Genomic DNA, 23,776 nt, shown 5'->3' with positions numbered 1-23,776 from the left:
ATCTGAGGTGGAACTGGTAAATATGGGTGTACTGTTTCTTTGGAAGCAGCGGATCTGTGAATAAGTATGGCTTGTGCAGGTCCAGAGGTGAGGGCTTCTGTTGCCTGTGGCTGGTGAAGCTGAGGAGCTGATCTTTAGCAGATGACATAGATAAGACTTCCCATGTTAAGGCAGGTGGCAGTGAGGTACCTCACAGACCAGGGTACTCCTAGAAAGCATCCAAAGGCTTACGGCAGTAAGATCACGTGGTCAGTCTAGGCATCTGCATGTCTCTCTTAGTGGTTCTGTGTTCTGGGGTTTTGTTTTTATTTTTTACATTTATCTTAAAATTAGAAAGTTATAGGATGGTGAATATCATGAATTTGCTGTTAAGTGGGGACACTGGAAGAAATGAGTCTTGAGGAGGGATTTAAATGAGAAATGGTTGGTGGATGTCATTTTTCTGGCTTGTAGTGGGCAGACCATAAATTACCTTGGTAGCAGACAATTCTAGTTTTTAGCTCTCTGGTGTACCAAAGCAACTGTAAATTGAAGGTATAGAGAACAATTTCAATAACAGGTAGGTGTCTCTTGAGACTGTTTTTCCATTAATGGAGTGAGCAAATATTGATTTTTGACCTATTTCTGGCTAACAAAAGGGAAAACATTTCATTATCTGGAAAATTGTTGATTCCAGAGGCTCACTCTAATCTGTGGTTTTTCCATTCTCTCCTATTTCAAATGTGTATTATTGCAGCTGCAGGGATGCTTCTCCTCTACTGCAATAAATCAGTACTTTTAGTGTGTCTCTCTCTGTCTCTTCAGTTTTGAAATAAGCACTACCACACAAGAGGAGTGCCAGTACTCTTTAAAACTAAAATTCTTTAGACAGGATGTTGTAGAAGCAAAAGAATTAAGCACCTGTAAAAGTAAGTGCCTTTTCCAACATTCCTTATTCTGGTAAAATATCCATTGACTTCACTGGCTGGTTTGCCTGAATGAGTGAACGACTAGAGCTTTAAGTGTGTAAAGAGGTATGGACAGTAAAGGAAGAGAGAGACATGAGCGAGGCAGAAGGCCTGAGACAAGAGGAGTAGAGAAAGGTGGCTGCATGGAAATTGCTGATCCTCTGAAGTGCTGGGCATCTGCAATTCCAATTGATCAGAGTCAGACGGAAGGAAGCCATCTGATATTTATTGAGTCTAAGTGTTGAGCATTATTGCACAGAATTTTTGAGAATTCTGTTTGATGCAGTAGGGCCCAGCTTTAGGCAGATTTTTCAACAGTTGCTGGTAGCCCTTCTTCATGACTAAGGTAGTTTTTAGCCCAGGTCATCTCCTAGGTTGTTTCCATAATAGAAAGTCTTGCACCACACTGCCAAAAATATCTCATTCTCCATGTCCCACTGTTTCAGAGCCCAGCTGGACCAGATGCTGGGTTTGTGCTATATCATGGCCTACTGCTTTTCTCTGCTAACCAGTGAGCAAACCAAAGACTAAAACAGGTCTTGCAATCTTAATAAGTGGCTGTATTTCAACTAGCCAATCAGAGACATTCTCTTCACTATGGCTCTTGGAAGTTCTTGACATAATATTATCAAGGATTCTGTTGTTTTCTTTTTTCTAATAACTTGTCCAGGACAAGTGCTCTAAGAAATTTACTGATTGTGAAAGCATGTTTTCACGGATTTATACCTTTATTTGAAAAGCAAGAGCCCTGCCTGCTTTCTTACTATAAAGCACTGTTTTTAGACCTAGCAGGTGTGATGCAGAGATCATTAAAAATATGTGGGGATGGTAGCTTAAAAGGGTGGGAAGTAAACCAGCAATGATGGTGAATATCTGATATAGCTCAACTTCCTGAAGCAAGTTTTTTTTTCTGGGATAATGAATTCCTTGGGAAAGGGCTCTTTCATATATATTTTTTAAAGACCAAAAGGGATCATTTGTGATACTATATGCCCTCCTGCATAACACAGGCTGCAAAATTTCACCATGTGTCTAGAAACAAGCTTATAGCACAAATTCAGCTAGAAGCTATCTTTTAGAAAGACATTGTGTTGATTTAAATACTTCAAGTGATGGAATATCCAACCACATCTCTAGGTAAATGGTTCCAATGTTTAATTACCTCTCATTGTTATACATTTGCGCTTTACCTCTAGTCTGACTTTGTTTAGCTTTTCTGACTGGATCTTGTCTGTTACATTAAACAGTTCTCTTATCAAATCTTCTCCCCATATAGGCACTTGTAAACAGTGATCCAAGTCATCCCTTAATCTTCTCTTGGTTAAACTAAAGATTTTTTTCATCTTTACTTGTAAGGCAGCTTTTCCAGAATTTGAATTGTTCTTGTAACTCCTTCTGAATCCTTTGCACTAGTGGTCTCCCCAAATGCCCTGAGTAATACCTCCTCCTAACTTCTTGCCGTAATCATTCCCTTGTTTATACAGCTAATGATCATATTTCCACGCATATATGCACTGTTTAGAACTGGGATTTCAGGTTCAGTTAGTTATTCACCATGACTCAAAAGTTGTTCCTAGAATATATAAATGATGTTGCTTTCGGCTACTTTAAAACACATTCATGTTAGACTAGCTTAGTAATCAATCCACATTTCTGTAGTAGTGACTTATTTACCGTTCCACCAATATATGATTCATCTCCATGCTTTACCAGCAATGATTTTATATTTGTGGATTTTTTTTGTGTGCATCTTGTCCTATGTGTATATGGTGATAGCACTGTCTGAATAATAATAATAATGCAGAGGAACTATATCTTGATGCGAGGAGCAAAAAGTTAGGGACCTAAATAACGGGTCTGATTCTCAGAGGTGAAGCGAACACAGATCTCGTTAGCTTGAACCACTTCATTGTGTCTGCTATAGCCAGCACCTTCCTTTGCATTAGCCCCCTCACCGTGCTCAGCTTGCAATCCCACCAAGTCTGCCTTCACCCCTCAAAGTAGCTGCCTCAAAGTACTGGCATTAGAAAAGGTTCAGAGAAGGGCAACTAAAATGATTAGGGGTTTCAGTGGCACTCATGCTGCTTGGGTCCTGGCCACCAGTCTCGGGGGGCTCTGCATTTTAATTTAATTTTAAATGATGCTTCTTAAAACATTTTAAAAACATTTACTTTACATACAACAATAGTTTACTTATATATTATAGACTTATACAACGAGACCTTCTAAAAATGTTAAAATGTATTACTAGCACGCAAAATCTTAAATCAGAGTTAATAAATGAAGACTCGGCACCCCGCTTCTGAAAGGTTGGCGACTCCTGTGATACAGGTATATAAATCATTGGTGGTGTGGAGAACGTGAATAAAGGAATTATTTACTTGTTCCCATAATATAAAAACTAGGGTCCATGAAATGAAACTAATAGGCAGCAGGTTTAAAACAAATAAAAGAAAGTTCTTCACGCAGCGCACAGTCAACTTGTGGAACTCCTTGCCTGAGGTGGTTGTAAAGACTAGGACTAGAACAGGGTTTAATTCACGGAGGTTAAGCACATTAATTGATACTAGCTGGGATGAGTAAGGAATGGTGTCCCTAGCCTCTGTTTGTCAGAGGGTGAAGCTGGATGGCAGGCGAGAGCTCACCTGATCATTACCTGTTAGGTTCACTTGCTCTGGGATGCCTGGCATTGGCCACTGTAGGCAGGCAGGATAGTGGGCTGGATGGACCTTTGGTCTCACCCAATATGATCACTTTTCCATTTCTTTCTTATGCCTTCTACTCTGCCTCCAGCCTGCCATGCTCTCTGTTCCCCCGCCCTGCCTTCACCCCCCACCCAGCGACTTTGCTTTTCCCGCCACACCCCTATCTCTGATTCCACCCCCGACCCCGCTCCTCTCTGTTTTACCCCCTCCCCGCCTGGGCCCCGCCTCTCTCCGCTCCATTAGCCAATGGGAGAGCCACTTGGTTGCCGAGCCTGCGCCCTCCAATTGGCGGTGCGGTTGTTGGCCTGCGGCCCCTGGAAGCCGCACCCTGCTGGGGAGGGGTGTCGGGGAGCGGGGCGGGGCTTGGTGCTGGGGCTAGAGGCTGAGGAGACCGAGGCGCGCTGGAGACTGGGCGACTCTGCAGCTGCCTCCCAGCGCCGCCGGCTGCCGCCGCCGTTACTTGTTCTGCACGTCGCGGTGAGCTGAGCGGCGCGGGCTGGGGGAGCAGGGGCGCGGGCGGGCCTCGGGGAGCGGACGTTGGGGGAGCAGCGGTGCAGGTGTTGGGAGTGGGGGTGCAGGCGCTGTGAGGAGGGGCGAGCGAAGAAAGGCCGCAGCTGTTGGAGAGGGGTTGTAGCCATTGGGCAGAGGGGCTGGGGGTGCAGGTGAGGAGGCGCTAGCGAAGGAAGCGCGCAGGTGTAGGGGACGGGGTGTAGGTATTGGGTAGAGGGGCAGAGTCTGGGCTGGGGGACCAAGGGTGCAGGCGTTGGGGGAGGGGCAGAGGCTGAGATCTCTGGGTGGACGCAGCCTGGGTCAGGGTGCGGGCTCTATAGTGAGAGGAGACACCGGGGGCGGGGCGGGGGAGGCATAGCAGATATGGGATCTGGAGCAGGGGGCTGTAGCTCAGGCTTTAGGATTGGGGGGCGGAGGCGAGAGGTTCGGAGCCAGGCTCAGGGTGGGGAGGTTTTGAGGGGCCTCAGGCTTTTGGCTTGGATGAGTCAGGGGATGGGGTGGGGGCTCGTGTCTGGGAGTTGTGTAGAAGCTGCTGTGTTGATAGTTGGGATGAAAGGGGCTCTTGTGGTGGTCTAAGCAGATGCCGTGTTGAGGGAGATGGTCATTATGTGTGTCTGTATCTCTTCGTAGTCTTGTGATGGGTGAGGTGTGGTGCTGCTGCTGTTACTGCAGGAAGCAGCTGTTCAGTGTTCAGATCTCCATTACACCACTTGGTGCATCTACCACCTCTTTCCCGCTTCTGCCTCGCTCCGCTGTTTTATGGAATTGGTGGAGATGTTTACAATCCATCGGACTTGCTGATTTTTGCAAGGTGTGGAGAATGGCAATACAGATTAGTAAGAGCAGCTGGTGTAGAGGGAGGGAAAATAGTGAGATGGAGGAAAATGGGGAATGTGTTGTGTTTGTGCACAGTGTGACTGATTGGTGAGGTACCAGTTGCTGGGTATGGGCATTGGGGAGCTGTTGCTGTGTGCAGAGAGTCTCTCTCATCTTTCTAGTATCTGTTCCTGGGTGCAAAACGTTACAAGCATCTGTGCACATAGCAAATATATATTGTAGATGTTTTGTGTTTTACACTGAGTCTTAATTTAGGTTGGCTTTAAATAAAACTGGGGGAAAATCCTATTGAGAAAAGACCAGAGTTATGGGTGGGGGCTATGAACGGTGGTAGGTCTAAATCTTCACAAAATATTGTCATAGCTGGTGGATGTCAGTTCAAAGCTGATTCTTTTCTTTGATCTTCTGAAAGCTATTACCAACAGTGGTCGTTTATTTTTTATTACCTCCTTTAGTGATTTGCGTCAGCAAATTAATAATATAGAGAGAATATGTATGCACTTTGTTAATTAAAATTGTTAAATTCTCAAACTGTAAGTGCTTGAGTTAAACAGTCTGGTTTGCCTGAATCTACAAGTTTAGTCTCCATACATATGAGCTGCAGTGTAGCTATTCTGTACAACACCGAGCAACAGAATTAAGGTGGTATAATGAAACTCCAGGTGCAATAAGGTTTGTGACAGTTCAGAGAAGAAGAGCTTCTGTCCTTTCTATTGTGGAATAAAGAGGCTTTTTTTAAATTACATGAATAATTTTTTTTTTTTTTAAATTAAGAATTACAAAAGAAGTACAGTGGAACCTCAAAGTTACGAGCTGACCAGTTAACCACATGCCTCATTTGAAACCTGAAGTACACAATCAGGCAGCAGAGACCCAAAAAAAGCAAATACTGGATAGTACACTACAGTGTTAAATGTAAACTACTAAAAAGGGAAAGTTCTTTTTGTTTGTTAGTTTGTTTTTGTTTTTTTAAGTTTTGACAAGGTAAGGAAACTGTTTCTGTGCTTCTTTCATTTAAATTAAGATGCTTAAAAAGCAGCATTTTTCTTCTGCATAGTAAAGTTTCAAAGTTGTATTAAGCCACCTCCATTCTTGAGGTGTTTGTAACTCTGAGGTTCTACTGTACTAAGAAAATTGTTTTCATTTTATAGGCTGTTCTAGATTCTGCCGTGGAGTTCAGTATATTGCATTATCTGTTTTGCCCTCTATATCGAGGAGTATGGACAACTCAAATTATCGAAAACCTCTTGAGTTGTTTAAGATGGAGTACAATATATTAAATTACTGTAAAGTGAGTTTAGTGCCTGTTGGTTGTTTTGGTTGTAGTCTTGAGGTTACAGGATTTAACTGAGATCTGACCAGGCTTTCCAGCTTGAGGATGCTTTGGTCTTCCAGGATGAAAATGCATACATTGATATACTAAACATATTGAATGTCTTGCACTTCTATTTGACTTCATTTTTGCTTAAACTCTTATTAGAGAAAACATTTTGGTTCAAAGATGTTTGTGTGAACATGAGAATGGCCAATTGTCCATGTAACCCAGCATCCTGACAGTGGACAATGCCAGATGCCTCAGAACAGGGCAATTTCAAGTGATCCATCTCCTGTTGTTCAGACCCAGCTTTTGGCAGTCGTAGGTTTAGAGACACCCAGATCATGGGATTGCATCACAGACCATCCTGACTAATGGCCATTGATGGGCCAGTTATCCATGTGTATATTTAATTTTGTTAAAGAAAAAAATTCTCTTTGGAACACAATTCTTATTTCACAACATAGGCTGCTGAGTACTCAGCAGTTCTGAAAGCAACCAATTACTTGCTGTACGCGTCTGGTCTACACTACAGAGTTAGGTCAACATAGGCATTTTTTGTCAACCTAATTATGTTAGAGTCTAAACCTCATCCTTGCTCCTGCCGATATAACGCAATGTCTACACGGACACTTACATTGGTAGAGCTCTGTGCAGATAGAAGAATTTAGATCCTTATCTGCGGTAAATAAATAGTATCCAATCTGCAATCACCACTCCACATTTTATATGGATCCACACCAGGACCCTCTAGTGCAGCAATTTTCAACTAGTTGTGTGTGGCCCCCTGGGGGGCTGCGAGCTGGTTTCAGGGGGGCCACAACCCCACAGGCTTGAAGCCTGGTGTCATGCCCCTTTAGCGCTCACCCCCTGTGGGAGTGAACCCCGAAGTGGAAAGTTGGGAGCCCAGCTTGGAGAGGGGAGCTGGAAGCCTGTGTGCAGCCAGGCTCCCGGGGGGAACAGGGAGTGGGAATCCAGGAACCTGACTCCTAGTGGGGAGCACTGATCTGGGAACCTCCCACCTGCTCTGGGGTAACAGTCCAAGCTGTGAGCCGCAAGGAGTTCACAGCAGAGAGCCTACCAGCCTTCCTTGTCAATTTCATGACTCCAGCATAGGAGTTGTGAAACTGACAACAATGACAAGGAGCAGCTGACCTATCCAGCTCTGGATATCTACTTTATATCTGCGGATATCCACATCCATGGATGCGGTTCCTTGAGGATCAGATGCAGATCCAATTTTTTTTATCCCACAAGGGCTCTAGAGCAGCAGTTCTAGTCTGGTCTGCAGCCCCGCCCCCCAGGAGTTACAGGGGGTCCACCTGCTATAGAGTGGAGCTGAGAGCCCAGGCGGCGGCTCAGCCCCCACAGAGTACCTCTTCAGGAGTGCATCCACCGACTTGAGAGGACATGCACCACCGAGAGAACGCGGCTAGTGTGTACATGAAAAGCTGCAGTAATTACTGTGGTGGCTGTAAGTCTACCTAATGCAGGTTGACTTAAACTTGTAGTGTAGACACACCCATAGTGTGTCACAACTCTTAGTGATTTTAACAAAATTAATTGGCTCATTGAGAATGTTCTGTTCTGACACACATAGCAATCGCCACATGATTCCTAGCAGGCCACATAAGGGTAGGGCCAGGTAAAGTACACTACCACAAGACTCATTGCTTTTGCTCCCTGTTAAAATGGTCTTTCAAAGCCTCCATCAGCTGTATAGATCTACTTTGAGCTCTTCTAATAGCCTTGTATCTGGCTGTTCAAATTCAGCCGCCAGCCAGTCTATCCTCCACTCCAGTAGAATCTCTTTTCCATTTCGTTCTCATATATCATGCATCATATAGCAGGCAGCTATAACCACTGAGAGTTAAACAAAGCAAGCGAACCTTCAAACAACCAAAAGCACATTCAGCTGTCATTCTGCACCTACTGAGCTGGTAGTCGGCTGTCAAGGTAGCTGCTGTATGTCTTCCTGAGCCAGGGAAGCAAGGGATAGGCTGGGTCCCCTAGGATCACTATTAGCATTTCAACATTCCCAGTGGTAATCTGCTGGTTGGAAAAGAAAGTCCCTGCTCATAGCTTTCTGAACAGTGCTGTGCACGTAAAGATGTCCTGCACCTTCCCTAATCAGACCATTGTTGTCATTGAAACATCCCTGATGATCCACCAGTGCTTGCATAACCGTAGAAAGGTAGCCCTTCCTATTGATGCAGTCAGTGGCAAGCTGGTCTGGCACCATAATAGGAATAGGCATGCCTTCTATGGCTCCACTCCAGTAACCCCATAGTTGCAAATCCATCCACTGTGTCCTGCATATTGCCCAGAGTTGCAGTCCTGCATAGTAGAAGAGGATTAATAGCCCTGCACACTTGCATCACAAAGCCTCCCACCTCCCCATCCCCTGGTGGATTTCCTGACTCCAAATTGATTCCTGATTGACTGGTAGCAATCTGGAGTTGCAAATTTCTGCAGTGCAATTGCCACTTGCTTTTCCACTGTCAGAGCAGCTCTCATTTTGGTGTCCCTGTGCTGGAGGGCTGCAGTGATCTCAGCACGCAGATCCAGGAATGTGGCCTTGAGCATCTGAATCATAGATTATTAGGGTTGGAAGGGACGTCAAGAGATCATCTAGTCCAACCCCCTGCTCAAAGCAGGGCCAATACCCAATGGCCCTCCCCAAGGATTGAACTCACAACCTTGGGTTTAGTGGGCCAATGCTCAAACCACTGAGCTATCCCAGAGGAGCTATCTGTATGCATGTATCATTTTTGTATTTAAAGTTATGAATATTGGCTCTATACTGTCTGTATCTCAAACTTATGCTATGCTTCTGGATGAAATCCCAGACAAGTTGGTGTTAGCTCTGCCTAGCCTGCTTGATGGCCCATTAAGGAATGTCAGCTATATCACTGACCCATTGAGAGAAGGCAGAAATACCTTGAGACTCAGCAAAGTATGCAGGGACTTGCCCATGTGACTCCAGACTCCATTTTGCTGTAATTTTCCACAGTAAGGCCAAAGAGGTGTCCTTACACCTGGAAGAGACTATAAAATGCAGCTGCCTCACCTCCATCTTGTTTTCAGTCCTGCTTCTTACCTCTGGAGGGACTGTTCTTTACAAACTGAAGCTCTGTACAAAGGACTGAATGACTCATCTCAGCTGTGGATGTTCTCCAGAGACTTGATTTGAACCTGCAGTTCATTCTATCATTGCTACAAGCCTGAATCGAGAACCTTGCCATTACTGTATGTAATTGATTCCATTTAACCAATTCTAGCTCTCATCTATATCTTTTCGTATGAATAAACCTTTCAGTTTTAGATTTTAAAGGATTGGCAACAGCGTGATTTGTGGTTAAGATCTGATTTGTATATTAATCTAGATCTGAGGCTTGGTCCTTTGGGATCAAGAGAATTTTTTTTCTTTTACTGGGGTATTGGTTTTCATAACCATTTGTCCCCATAACAAGTGGCACTGGTGGTGATACTAGGAAACTGGAGTGTCTAAGGGAACTTGTATGACTTGTGGATAGCCAGTGACGTAAAACCAAAGTCTTCCCTGTTTGGCTGGCTTGGTTTGCCTTACAGGTGGAAAAACCCCAGACTTGGGCTGTAGTTGCCCTGCTTGAAGCAATTTGTCCTGAACTGGTACATTCAGTGGGGTCCCGCCAGAACCAGCATCATTACAACCTTCTAATATCCAAGGGCACAGAAATCCTTACCCAGCGAGGTCACACTCTCATAGTTCTTCTGCATGATTTGTCTGTAGAGGGCTCCTAAGCAGGGTCCAGCATAGCCCACTCTTCTACACAGCCACTTCCTCGAAGGTCACTGGTCTCTGGAGGCTGCAGCTCCTGTTCTGCAGCCACTGGTTGTTACCCCAAACCTGCATTATTATGTGAACCCACCAGTCAGTGCTGTTTCTTGGGCCCAGAAGTGGTGCTCCACCATCTGCAGCTGGTCCGTGAAAGTTACCAACAACCTTGAACTGGTTCTTGCTATGTCCCACAGCAGTCTGTCCTCCAAGGAATCATCATGGTCTTTACTTATTTGGTTCTTGCAGCTCTACAAATATTCTGGGATCATATGCCCTGTGCTTGCAGTGCTCATGACAATAGTGCAGAGCTGTGCAGGCCCCATGCTTCCATCAGAGATGGTGGACAGTGAGGAGGGCCACCTGGACTTGTGAGATTTTGGGGGAAAAAAGGCATGAAAAATTGTGGGATACAGATAACATTATGGAATGGAGACAGCTGGAAACTGGGAAGTTTGCCCCATGATCCCAGTCACCTGTGCATGACTCATTTCAGCCCCAGCAGGCGTTGTTGAAGCTTTCCAAAAGACCATGCGCTAGACGGTGGCAAGTTACACTGTGGGATGCATCCATGATGCATCACAGTCTGCATCAGTACAGTTACTCCTGGTGATTACTCTCACTGCTGATATAAGGAGCCAAGTATGCATGTGTAAAAGCGAAGTACTGACTGAGGCAACTGTATGCTGATGTAATTTAAATTGACGTAAGTTTGTAGTGTAGACATGGCCTAAGTTTCTTTAGTGGGTGTTGAACCACTCATGTGAAACATGTTTTGCATCCAAATGTAAGCCCACTTGCAATAAAATGAGAGAGCATTGTTACTCTGCATGTTGTAAAAGATACTGTCTGAATTTTTTTTTAAATTGACCAATTTTAAAAAAAACCAACCTGTTTCTAATACAACATTGGTTAAATGTCTTGAATTAAAAGAAGAAACTTGCTATACAAGGAACACAGTGAAATTGATTATACATTTGACAGCAGTTTATACATAAAGTAAACAGGAGGGAGAACAGATTTAGAAAAAAAATTTTCAGTGATAGTCATCTTGGATCTTGTAATTATACTAGATACAAAATTTGTAGAAATGTGATTTCTCCCTCCCTCCCCCCCCGCTCATCCTGCTCCGATTACTGGTGCTCCTTTTATTTGCTCAAAGTGTTTGCACCAGTTCTGAAAACAATGTGAAAACTTTTGGTTGGGAATCTGCACAACTAAATTATTGCTTTAACTATTAACTTTTCAAAAATGTCATTTCAAGTTCCAGGTGATTTGATTAACATGTCCAATGTTTTGCATAAGCTTTTATTTTGATTCCTAAGGGAGTTTCTCCTCCCCCATTGTGGCTATCAGTGCTCTCTTATACAGGTTGTACTCTTGTTAATTTAGCATACATTGCAAAGAGAGTCTTTCCTAGTTTATAGTAATGTTGGTTAGAATAGGTGGGGCAAATCTTCATGTAATGGGTAACCCATTAACATTTCGGACAACTACTTCATCTTTTGTAAGTGACCTAGGGACCAAGCCAGTTAATGAGGGAGGTGAAGGCTTCAGGAACACCTCATTGTTCTTTTATAAAGGATGTCCGACTGGAGGTTAACTCTGCAATGGAATTGGCTATGCAGCGTATTCATAATACAGTATTACATTATTGTAGATGTTCAAGGTGGGAGAACAGTGAGTTTGGGTGTCAATTTTTTCTTAGGTCTTTGTTTATACACATGAAGGAAACCTTTCCACATGTTCACAGGCTGTGTCAGGGCACTGCTGGGGAAGCCTGAGTCAGCTCCTGCTACTCCAGCCCCAATCAGGGGAAATAGATTGGGGCTGTGTAAATAGCCTAGGTTTGCCTAATCACTGACTGCACCTGCCAGCCTTATTAGGCAGGAGCTGTAAGTCTGGAAATTTTTTAATATATGGAGATATACCTATCTCATAGAACTGGAAGGGACCCCGAAAGGTCATTGAGTCCAGTCCCCTGCCTTCACTAGCAGGAGCAAGTACTGACTTTGCCCCAAAGTGACCCCCTCAAGGATTGAACTCAGCACTCTGGGTTTAGCAGGCTAATGCTCAAACCCCTGAGCTATCCCTCTCCCTCTACAGGGTGGTGGAGACTGGGAGGGAAGGGAGGCTCAGGGAGAGGTAGGCGCCTGCTACTCTGTTGCTGACAAGGTTTGTGTTAGGCTAAGCCATTGTAAATAGCCTGTATATAGTAGGAAGCTGGTGGTGGGAAACGGACACAAATAAAGAGCACAGGAGTTGCACCAGCTTGGAGTATCCCTGAGTCTGTGAGGAGTGGGGCTCAGGGGCTGGACACGCAGGGGTGCACCAGGCACCCTGTTACACAGACACAGGGATTAAGAAGAGAAATTGATTTACATCTTAGTAGGACATTTTTAGTCTTTTCCCAAGGCAAATAAGTGTCCATCAATAAATTGAACAGAGTTTTCTAGCAGAGACAGTGTCAATATATAGTGCAGTGGCCAGATCTGGTAACACTTCAGCTACTCAAAGGTGTATTGAAACCAGTAAGCATCGGCCTTCATCAGCTGTTCTTAAAAGTATGACCATCAAGCAAAGTACCAGCAGTGTGGAAAGATATCATAGTGTCCCTGTACAAGGGCAAAGAATCTTGCACTGTGTGTGGCAACTACAGGCCAGTATCATTGTTATCCTGGAAAGGTCTTTTTGTTCACATTCTGCGTGGTAGAATGCAATTGTTCCTTAACAGACCATTGTCATCGCAGCAACCAGGTTTCACTGTTGGATGGTCAGCAGTGGATGCTGTCCTTACGTTCCAGGTTGCACTGTATTGAGAATTTAACTACCCATTTCACATAGTATATACCAACATCAGAGCAGCCTTTATTCAGTTGATGTGCCAGCAGTTTGGCTTGCACTGAAAGGAGTTGGTGTAACAGATGTTCAGATAAATCTGGTGCACAGTCTTCACACCAGTACTGCTGTTAGAATGCACATTGGTTCATCACTTTCCTTGTGTTTCTATACAACTTCAGGAGTGTGACAGGGATGCATTCTTGCCCCGGTACTATTCTGTTGAGCTGTCAACTGGCTATTAGGGCTTGCCACTCCACACATCAGAATCAAGGTTTGTCAAGAAGTGATCACCACAAGACTGCCAATGACACTGCCTTGCTTGCTTGAGAAGTCCAGTAACTTCAACCCTGTCCTCCAAGGTCTCTAATATGCCATACATGTTATGGGGTGGAACATCTCATGGCAGGAGACCAAAGTCCAGAACCTTGGAGCTGGACCACCAGAACCCCCAGAACAGGTGAGGTCAGATATTATGGAAAGTGTTGACAAGTTCATCTTATCTAGGTACAAGCAGAGTTCAGATGTTCACAGCAAAATGATTAACAGGATTTGCCCCTCCTGCATGAAGTCTATACCTCGCTTATGGATGCAAAAACATCTTTGCACTGAAACAAAGTTCAGGATACATCAAACCTGTGTCATACCTGTATTGCTATGTGGGGCAGACTTGGATGGGGTAAAGGCATTCCGCATGCACTGTCAGCGCTAAGTCCAGAGCACAACGTAGTTTGGCAGCAGCATCTTGCAGAGATCTGGCCTTCCTTCAGTCGTTCATTATATTTAAAAGTGGTTTTGCATGCTCTTCCACCATGTCATGAGGATGGATAAAAATACCATAGGGACACCATGCTCTCAAACTCTCCGTCAACATGTAAGGTGGTACGCACCCTGACTCTACCTGGCACTGACCAAAGGTCTGCCCCAGAGATTCATGGTTTTGCAGGACTGAGCCAGATCTGGGAACTTCACCAGGCATTGTGTAGTGCAACACCCACAATTGTGATCACTCTGGCTGGTACAATGGTTTTTAGTTTGTGTGTACTTGATTATGACTTGGAGGGTGAGAGAGTCTCAGCTTCTGGCCTCTTGCCTGCCCAGCAAGCAGAAAGTGATGACTCTTTTTGTGGCAGCCAGTCGAGCAAAGTCAGACATGATAGGCAGAAGGGTGGGGACCTAGGGAGCAGAGCACAAAGCCTGAGTGTGAGACAAAAACTGTGGAGGTTTGGATAGGCCAGCTAAATATGAGGGCTAATTTACTGTAAATTAGAACATTCGAGCTGTTAGAGAAGTTAGCTAAGGCTTTTTCTTCTGTAGTTTTTCTGGTGCAATATTTACAACAAAAGGAGAAAAACAAGGGGCCTGCTGTTAGTTTAAAACAGAAACCCCTCAGCTGTGGTTACCAGTCACTTTGGGGCTGGGATCTTGCCTATTGCAATCCTGCACCTCTTACTATGTCATCCTCCTTATACAACTCCCCAATAGGTGTTGTCCCTAGAAGGCCATGAGTTCACCCACCCCTCCATCTTCCTCTTTTTTCCATCTGTCTTTTTACCTTAATACCAATAGCCAAACAATTTTTTTTATTATTTAGGGCTGTCAAGCGATTAAAAAAATAATCACGATTAATCATGTGATTAATCACGCTGTTAAACAATAATAGAATGGCATTTATGTAAATATTTTTGGATGTTTTCTACATTTTCAAATATTGATTTCAATTACAACACATGATACAAAGTGTACAGTGCTCACTTTATATTTATTTTGGTTACAAATATTTGCACTGTAATAAACAAAAGAAATCATATTTTTTCAATTCACCTAATTCGGGTACTGTAGTGCAATCTCTTTGTCCTGAAAGATGAACTTACAAATGTAGAATTAAAGTAAAAAAAAAAAAAGAAAAATCTGCATTCAAAAATAAAATAATGTAAAACTTTATAACATGCAAGTCCACTCAGTCCTACTTGTTCAGCCAGTAGCTCAGACAAACCGGAAATAATGCTGCCCGCATCTTGTTTACGGTGTCACCTGAAGGTGAGAACAGGCGTTTGCATGGCACTGTTGTAGCCAACATTACAAGATATTTATGTGCCAGATGCACTAAAGATTCATATGTCCCTTCATGCTTCAACCACATTCCGGAGGATGTGCGCCTATGCTGATGATGAGTTCTGCTTGATAACAATCCAAAGCAGCGTGAACCGACCCATGTTCAGTTTCATTATCTGAGTCAGATGCCACCAGCATCTTCTTTTTTGGTGGTTCAGGTTCTGTAGTTTCCGCATTGAAGGGTTGCTCTTTTAAGACTTCTGAAAGCATGCTACGCACCATGTCCCTCTCAGATTTTGGAAGGCACTTCAGATTCTTAAACCTTGGGTTGAGTGCTGCAGCTATTTTTCGAAATCTCACATTGGTGCCTTCTTTGCATTTTGTCAAATCTGCTGTGAAAGTGTTCTTAAAAAGAACATGTGCTGGGTCATCATCTGAGACTGCTATAACATGAAATATATGGCTGAATGCAGGTAAAACACATCAGGAGACATACAATTCTCCCCCAAGGAGTTCAGTCACAAATTTAATTAATGCATTTATTTTTTTTAATGAGAATCATCAGCATGGAAGCATGTCCTCTGAAATGGTGGCCGAAGCATGGAGGGACATACCAATGTTTAGCATATGTGGCATGTAAATACCTTACAACGCTGGCTACAAAAGTGCCATGAGAGCGCCTGTTCTCACTTTCAGGTGACAATGTAAATATGAAACAGGCAGCAGCGTCTCCTGTAAATGTAAACAAACTTGTTTGTCTTAGTGATTAGCTGAACAAGAAGTAGGACTGAGTGGACTTGTAGGCTCTAAAGTTGTGCATTGTTTTGTTTTTGAGTGCAGTTATGTAACAAAAATCTACATTTGTAAGTTACGCTTTCATTCACAAGAGATTGCACTACAGTACTTGTATGAAGTGAGTTGAAAAATACTGTTTCCTTTATCATTTTTTATTTAATACAAAATAATATAAAGTGAGCACAGTACACTTTGTATTTTGTGTTGTAATAGAAATCAATGTATTTGAAAACGTAGAAAAACATCCAAAAATATTTAATAAATTTCAATTGGTATTCCATTTAACGGTGTGGTTAATCGCGATTAATTTTTTTAATTACTTGAGTTAATGGCGATTAATTGATGGCTCTATTATTATTATTGATTTGTTATTTAGATTGCAATAATGCCCATAGTATACATCCCGAAAGAGCACACATCTGTTATACCTGGAGGCTGCACGAGATTGCTGAGATGCATGAGCCGAATTGAAGTTGCTTGGGATACCTCAGCTTACAATTTCCATGTTATCCAATTATTTTATCTGTAACCATAACTCTGTCTTTCAGGTTATATGTTAAAATATTTACAACTACAATCCCATACTAACAGAATTTGATTTCTGGAAATTAATTTGTCAGTAGCTACTGTCTTTTTAAGGCACAAATTTTGATAGTAACAGTAGGTGCCTTGTCTTCATTGTGTGTTTTCTTTGGGATAGCTCACATGTTAATTATCCTGAGGTAAAAAAAGGACCTTATTTTAGTAGTGAAGATGAGGTTTTAGTGCTAATGAAAACCATTCAAATGTTTGAGTGCCAAGTGCTGAGAATTTCAGATATTGGGAAGTATTTGGTTAACCTAAAATTTGTGAGTAGCCATAACTTTCCCTCTGTTTCCCCAGGTCTGAATGACCTTCATGCATTAGTTTGCTTATTCACTTCTGAAACATGATAACACTTGAAATAAAAAACAAGCTCGTCAGTATACAAATGTCTAGGAAAATATTGGAAGTTTTAAGCATAGATGCTAACGTTTAAAATTTAATAGTTGTACTTCACATTAACATCCTAATGTTCCTTTAGTTCAGTGCTCAGGGTTTGTTTATGTTAGTTAGATGTTTAAAACACCTAGCTGCAGTGCATGATCAACTTGTGATATTGCAATACAATATTTTTCTTACTTTAATTTAATCAGTTGTGTTCGTAACACAATATTTGGTGTTAATAAAAGAATTTTTATAGCTAAACTAAATATAGTTTGCACATTAAACAATATTGTTTTCAGTTCAACCTTTCATTGCTCATATAGTATAGTAACTCAGGTAAATAGGGCGCCTAAAATCATTAGGTGCACCAGGTTAGCTATTCCTATAACAAATAGAAAAACATTGATTTGTTAAGCATTTATAGATGTGATGATAAGTCCATTTTAGAAGAGTAGAGTAGTTCTCTCTCTCTCTCTCTCTCTCTCCTTATTTTAATGGCTATGTAAAGTAACTATTTCCACACGTGTTATGGATTGGACCATGATGTCAGCCTCCATTGCCCAGTTGTTAAATTTTCAAATGGGCATCTTTGTGCTTTCTCCCATTCTGTCCATCACATTTGGGAGGAAAACCCTGTAAACATCCACAAAGCGACTTCATTGTTCTCCTTCAAATTTGTTGACTCTCCTTTTGCCATGATGTCTACACAAAATGTGACAATGGTTGTTGGGCCACAGTTGTGCTGATATCACTGCCTATCTTTCTGCCCAATATTGTTTTATTGTTTCTACTGCTCGTCCGTCTCTCCTGTGGATTTTAACGCTTTGTGGCAGGTTTGTTTTCATGCATCACAGCAGGGTCTTGGTTCATGACTAGGGCTCCAGCACACTGTGGTAATAAAGGTAAATAATTATATTTCGCAAATTGCTGTACAATAAAATACTAGCTCTTTTAAATGAAATATAAATTGAGTATTTCCGTCACCCCTCAACACTCTCCCCCTCAAAGATTTTAGTCAAAGTTAGCAATGCCTGAGATCTCAGTGATTTTTCTCTAATATATTCAGATTTACAAATAAGATACTGTGTCATAAAACTGTTAGAATGTCTGCTTATGTGTTTAGAATAGCTATATGGTGATGGTTTTGTTTATATGGTTCAGAATGTGGGGATGAGGGAACTAAAGGTAAAATTCTTACTACTACTTTACATTTTGTTTGTGGTTTAAAAGATGTATAAATTTATTTAAATTGGCCATCAGAAGCTATATTATTTTATTTCCTACTTGTAAGATATCAGATATAATGATTATACAAATGGAAACAAAGAGAGTCTCTTGAAATGCTGTATCTGGATTTTATTATAGTTCTGAATGCTGTGTATCCTAAATCTGCATATCACATCCTTTCCATTGTGTATATCTTCAGCAGTAAACCTTTCATTTCTGGAAGGAAGTGCAAGCAAATAAATTAGTTTTGGTGGGGATAGGATAGGATGTGGATTAGATAAAGTTTGGAAGCTTCCTTCCTAACGGCTGTTAACCTGAATTCCACTCTACTCCTCAGAACTGCCATTTGAATTTCCTGTTGATTTTTACGAATAATTATTAAAAAACAAGATCTTTTTCCACTTTACAGCATACAGCTAAGATGATGTCTTGTTTAAGCAATTAAATTCCAGTAGGTTTAATAATAGGGGCTAAGTTAGCTTTATGAAAATAATGCTTAACACTCATAGTTATGGAAAGTTGCCTAAGAATGGTTAATATTCTTAAGGCTTTTATGTGCATCAGGAAGCTTTTACCGTTATATGAATACTGGAAAAGTGTATGTTTAATGTGGTTTATTGTTTTAGCCTTTCTGCCTTGCCACTTGCTTTTAGATATGCACAAGCTGTTAAAGGCCTAAACTGATAAGAAAAGAGACTTCAAAGTAGTGCTGAAGCCATGTTTGGCAGTCATCTTCAAACAGTGGATGACTTAGCAGATATACTAGAACTCTTTCAATATGGACAGACATCCTTGCATGGGGCGCAGTCTTTCTGCTATTTAAAAATACATACGTTTTGAAAGTATGCTGTTGCATGGGCAGTAAGAAGATTATCAAAGTTAATTAACTTGGCTGTTTAGCTTGTTTAATACATTTAAACCAGTCATTATGGATTAACCATGGATCGCAAACTGGGAGCTATGCAAATTTTAGCAGGTAATTTTAATATAGACATGTATGATAAGAATGATAGTACCTTCCACATTATCACTGAAATGTTACTGGTAAAATTATTTACCTTGTTCCACAGTTTATGATGTAGTCAGTAGTACTCTGCATTATCAGTTTTACTTTTTCTCCTTGCTGAGAAGATGCTTGGAAACATCAATGGGGAGTACAAAACAAACAAACAAACCCCCTATGTGTTTTTGTGCATGTATATAATATATATAAAATTAATTTTTAATAGTTAAAAACATTTTAAGACTTATCAAGTGTGCTGTATTCCTCTTAAATTCAAGTTGATAGTGTCCCTCTAACTTTGAGCTAAAATAGTAAAGATTAGCTGCTGTTCTGTGTCTTAAATAACCGTTTCTCAGTTTGATATCATACCTGTATGCAGCCAGTGGTTTTAATACCACATTTTTCTGTAAGATGTAATTAATATGATAGACATGTTTATTTCATAGTCATTTCCTGTGTCCATGGCATATAATAAGGTTAGTTCTGAAACTGATGTAATCAGCATCAGATGCCTTTGGGATAGTTCCCTGGTGATATGACTGTTGGTGACAGCAGGAAATATTTAGAATATAGCAGCTTAGTATTTTATAAGAGCAAAGATAATAGATCTTGAGTAATAGTTTTTGTACAGGTACCATATGTGCAAGCAGGAAGCACACCCCAGAGGGAGGGCTTTATTCTACATTTAAGGCATAGCCTGCATTTTGGAGTGCTGCAAAGACAGGATGACTCTCTGGGAGCTCCTAGGGATATTATTTCTGCCTTGAGTGTGGTAGCTTTTGGGAGCATAGGTGCTCCTCTGTCTTCGGGAAGGTCCAGCATGTGTTTCATATTTACAGGTCACCCATCTCCTGTATAGGTCTAGTTTTGCTGGCTGCTATGGAAAATATGGCCAACCCCTTCATCACTACTGGCGGGGGCAGGGGGGGGGCAGGGGGACAATTCTACTAAATGGTTGCCTAATACAGTTTGTTTGTTTTTTTTTAGTTTTGCTTAACCCCTTTTTCTTTGTCAAATATGTGTAAGTATGGATCCCACAGAAGGTGTGCATGCACCCCATGCAAGCAAGACTGGATTGTTTTAGCTAGCAGTTATGCTTTCTTTTGCCTCCATGCAAGAGAATAAAGAAAAGGGCAATTGCAACCCTCCCTCAGTTCCCTCTGGTCATCCAGGGCAATAAGGTGGAACCTAGATGTGTCCTGCTGACAACTATGAGAGCTGTCTTCATCTAAGCTTCTGAAACACCTTCAGAACAGCCTTCATTCCCTTACTTTTTGATGTCGTGGACTGAATAATTCTCATCCATACAGACTCCTGTACAAGGATCTCAAGATGCTCAACCCACAACTTGCAGGCTTCAAGCCTTGTCTGTCCTGCTTAAAGACTGGCACTGCAGGTGCCTCGTCTGCCTGAGAAAATACCACATCCCAAGCACATGCTCAGTTTTCACCTTGTTCTCCACTGGAACCTGAAAATCACAGGATGCAAGATTCCAATTTGATTGCTTAGGTCAGTCTTAGAGGGGCATCAGACACAGAAGATCTGGGGTCTAAGGACCCCCCTCCCCAATACTGTGCTCTATATACCAAGCACTTGACACCTAAGATTCAGTGAAGTCAGCACCTAAGATTTAGTGAAGTGAGCACCTACCACAGCACTGGAATAATTGAGACTGTCAGCTTTGAAGCAGATTACAGAAAGAGGCTGTCCAGAACCCTGGGATAGCAATTCAAGAAAGAGCTTGGTATCCTCTCTCTGAGAGACACAGGAAGGCATCTTGGGATAAAACCCTTCAAAACTCATCCAATAGTGAAGACAAGTGAAAAGGAGCAGTCTGCAGTGCAACAGATTCCATTGGTACCACGGGACCAGTACCGAAGGCACCCACACTGATGCCACCCCTGGCACTAGTGGAAGAAATGCACACCACGGCACTTTCATTGGCACCAAGATGTTGACTGGTACTGACAAAAGTCACAGTACCAACAGCAGTATACGTACTGGAGGAGATATTGTCTTCCACAGCATCGCCTTGGCACATCTTCCCACCAGCATTGAGCCACTCACTGATTGGTAGTGCTGGAAAACCAAAAGAGTTCTTTGGAATTCAGCCATTGCATCAGGGCTGGCATTGGTCTGGTCAGCAACCTACCAACCACCCATTAACATACAGAATGCTACTCTAGCCTTTCTGAGGCCACCTTCCCAGACCTCAGGGATCCACTCCCCTCCATCAAGAATGGAAACTAGCTTTATCTCAAGCAGTCCTCCTTGGCAAGACCACAGATCCTGAAGTACCAGGAAGAGCAGGCCCTGTTAGCAAAAATCCATCAGTACTCAACTTCATCCCCCCATCCCACCTCAAAAAGACCTCTCATTTATACAACAAAGCAAAACAACCATTAACTCATTTTTTGTAATTGTTTTCATTGTTTTTCTTTTCTTGCAATACAATAGTGATGCATTCCCTGCTATCTCTCTTTGATGTAATTGATTCTAGAACAGAGGTGACAAACTATGGCCTGCGGGTCACATCCAGCCCGCGGGACCCTCCTACCCAGTCCCTGAGCAACTGCCTCAGGAGGCTCGCCCCCAGTGCCTCCCCTGCTGTTCCCCCTCCCCCGCAGCCTCAGCTTGCCCTGGCGCAACGCTCTGGGCAGCAGGGCTGTGAGCTCCTGGGGCAGCGCAGCTGCAGAGCCCAGCCTGACCTGGTGCTCTGTGTTGCGTGCTGGCATGGATGGCTCTAGTCAGGACCTGTCCCGGTACTCTAGGCAGCGCGCCTCTAGCACCACCAACCATGGGTGCTCAACGCAGTGCGGTAAGGGAGCAGGGGGTGGGTGGGTGGATAGAGGGCAGGGGAGTTAAGGGTGGTGGTCAGGGGATGGGGAGGTGGATAGGGATTGGGGCGGTTGGAGGGTGGGAAACAGGTTGAATGGGGCAGGGGTCCCGGTGGGGCAGTTAGGAAGGATGTGGGGGTTGGATGGGGCAGTGCAGCAGTCAGGGCCAGGGGTACCATGGGTGGTCAGGGAGAAGGGATGGTTGGATGGGGAGGGGCCCGGGGGGGGGCTGTCAGGAAACAGGGGGGTTGAATGGAGCAGGAGTCGGGGGAAGAGGGGTGGTGTCAGGGGGCAAGAAGCAGAGGGGGATAAGGGGGGGGTGGCCAGGCCAAGTCTGGCTGTTTGGGGAGGCACAGCTCCCCTAAATGGCCCTCCATACAATTTCCAAAAGCTGATGCAGCCCTCAGGCCAAAAATTTGCTCGCCCCTGTTCTAGAAACTCAGACCTTTGCTCTTGAGAAAGTTCTTTCCTAACTATTGAAAAACTGGATGTAAAATCCTCAGACCTATCTTTTAGCAGGTCAACAATGCAGTTCTTGAGCTAGCTCAAGAATTTGATAAACAAAGCAGATTTCCATCTTTGAATACCCCATGCTGAAGTTACAAGGGGATTGAATACTAATTCAATGAAATTCTTTAATGATTAAGGGAAAGTTGTCTTGCTATTTTGGTTATTTCTGCATCCTGTGCTCCATCAGTCTGGAACTGATATTGATGTAACAGGAACTACACAGAGTTCCGATTTTTTTTTTGTTGTTGTTCCTTCTGCATATCTTACTGTAGCAATTATCTTCCCTGCTTTGTCTGGTTTGCCTCATATTGCATCTATTCCAGACCAATAGTTTTGCAAAATGGAGGTAATAAGAAAAGGCTAGTCACTCTGACCTGTGTATTTGTTTTCTGTCTCACTTATCTGCGCATTTGGAACAATAGTAATAGTATTGGATTTGATTCTTGTTTATTAGGAATGTGAGTTTTTTAAATTATAGTATCAGAGGGGTAGCCGTGTTAGTCTGCCTGTGTAAAAAGCGACAGAGTCCTGTGGCAGCTTATAGACTAACAGACGTATTGGAGCATAAGCTTTTGTGGATGAATACGTCTGCGTCTGACGAAGTGAGTATTCACCAGCGAAAGCTTATGCTCCAATGTGTGTATTAGTCTATAAGGTGCCACAGGACTCTGTCGCTTTTAAATTATAAATGTTTTCAATTAGTTATATCATTCCAAACTGGCATGGTAGGTCACAACAAATAACGTCAGATTAGATCTAGCTACTACAAAATATTAGATATATTGAAAAGAGAATGCTTGTTTAATTGTAATTTAAATTTGATTTTTCTTGTATTCCCAGAAAGGGAACAATCTAGTACTGTCTTTAAGACCAGTTTCTGTCAAACTTCTAAATAAGAGAATCAGCATGTATCCCTCCCAGGCAAAATACTTATTAATTCAGGTTATATGAATCGGGCCAGATTCCAGCTTCTGCTGCTCATTTGCCAGTGGCTTTAGGACAGTTAAGTAAAGGAGTAGGGGCTGGGGATTCTAGCATCCCTGGTGAGCGAGCTTATGGCCTGCAAGACAGAGTGCAGTGGGAGGCCCAGATGATGGCTTAATCTATTTCTTTTTATGTTAATATAAGCTCTGTTTATTGTAGAATGCTGCTAATAATCAAGTATTAATGTATGGATCCAGTAGAACAAAAAACTGAACTTTCCCCGCCTGATAGTGCGCGCTAATGAGGCACAAATCACTTTCAGTTACATTTTGAGTTAGATTTTGCAGAGCAAAGCTTAGATCTTAATCTTGCTTCTGTCAAAGACAATGGTAAAATTTCAGTTTGAGAGCCCTATCATGCTCCTGCTAGCACCCAATCCTGCAACATGCTGATTGCTTCCTGTGAGAGGCTAAATGCCCTCAAATTTCTG

The 23,776-nt window shown here is 42.7% G+C and overlaps 1 protein-coding gene across 23 annotated transcripts in view; it reads left to right on the top strand.

The window, feature by feature from the left end:
* The first annotated feature begins 3,991 nt into the window (after positions 1-3,991).
* Positions 3,992-23,776, top strand: part of ADD1 (adducin 1) — a 127,914-nt gene continuing 108,129 nt past the window's right edge. For 14 of the 23 annotated variants that reach the window (XM_032781034.2, XM_032781033.2, XM_032781042.2 and 11 more), the window contains exon 1: positions 4,006-4,129. The gene's annotated coding sequence lies outside the window, so the exon portion shown is untranslated. Of the gene's footprint in view, positions 4,130-4,792; positions 4,974-18,761; positions 18,989-23,776 lie in introns of those variants that run through there. The other 9 variants (XM_032781041.2, XM_075066624.1, XM_032781029.2 and 6 more) reach the window with 7 other exon arrangements.

This window comes from Chelonoidis abingdonii, chromosome 5 (assembly GCF_003597395.2).
Source record: "Chelonoidis abingdonii isolate Lonesome George chromosome 5, CheloAbing_2.0, whole genome shotgun sequence".
Lineage (NCBI taxonomy): Eukaryota > Metazoa > Chordata > Testudines > Testudinidae > Chelonoidis > Chelonoidis abingdonii.
This window is presented reverse-complemented; position numbering and strand designations above follow the sequence as displayed.